This window comes from Dendrobium catenatum, unplaced genomic scaffold (assembly GCF_001605985.2).
Source record: "Dendrobium catenatum unplaced genomic scaffold, ASM160598v2 fragScaff_scaffold_556, whole genome shotgun sequence".
Classification (NCBI taxonomy): domain Eukaryota; kingdom Viridiplantae; phylum Streptophyta; class Magnoliopsida; order Asparagales; family Orchidaceae; genus Dendrobium; species Dendrobium catenatum.
Genome location: NW_021319018.1, coordinates 49,353 through 49,793, shown reverse-complemented (window position 1 = coordinate 49,793; position 441 = coordinate 49,353).

The window sequence follows — 441 nt, the reverse complement described above, 5'->3', positions numbered from 1 at the left end:
CCGCCGTAGTCTTGCCGCACCACCGCCGGACCACCAATGGACGCTGGAGTGCTGCCGCACCACCGTTGTAGTCTTGCAGCACCACCGCCGGACCACCAAGGGACGCTGGAGTGCTGCCACGCCACCGCCGTAATTCTATCGCACCACCGCCAGACCACCAAGGGACGTCGGAGTGCTGCCGCACCACCGCCTTAATTTTGCCACACCACCGACAGACCACCAAGGGATGCTAAAGTGCCATCCGAAGTTGAAGTACCCCCTGACACTGAAGTGCCACTACCGGTCTTCCGCTTGACACCGGAGTTCTATCGGATCATCACCTGACATTGGAGTGACATTGGACTCTTGATAACTCTTAGTTGATACTTGTAATCTGGTCGCCTTCAAGGATGAGTCAGACCATTGTACTTTTCTCAAATTCTAGTGGAATCATTTTCAACT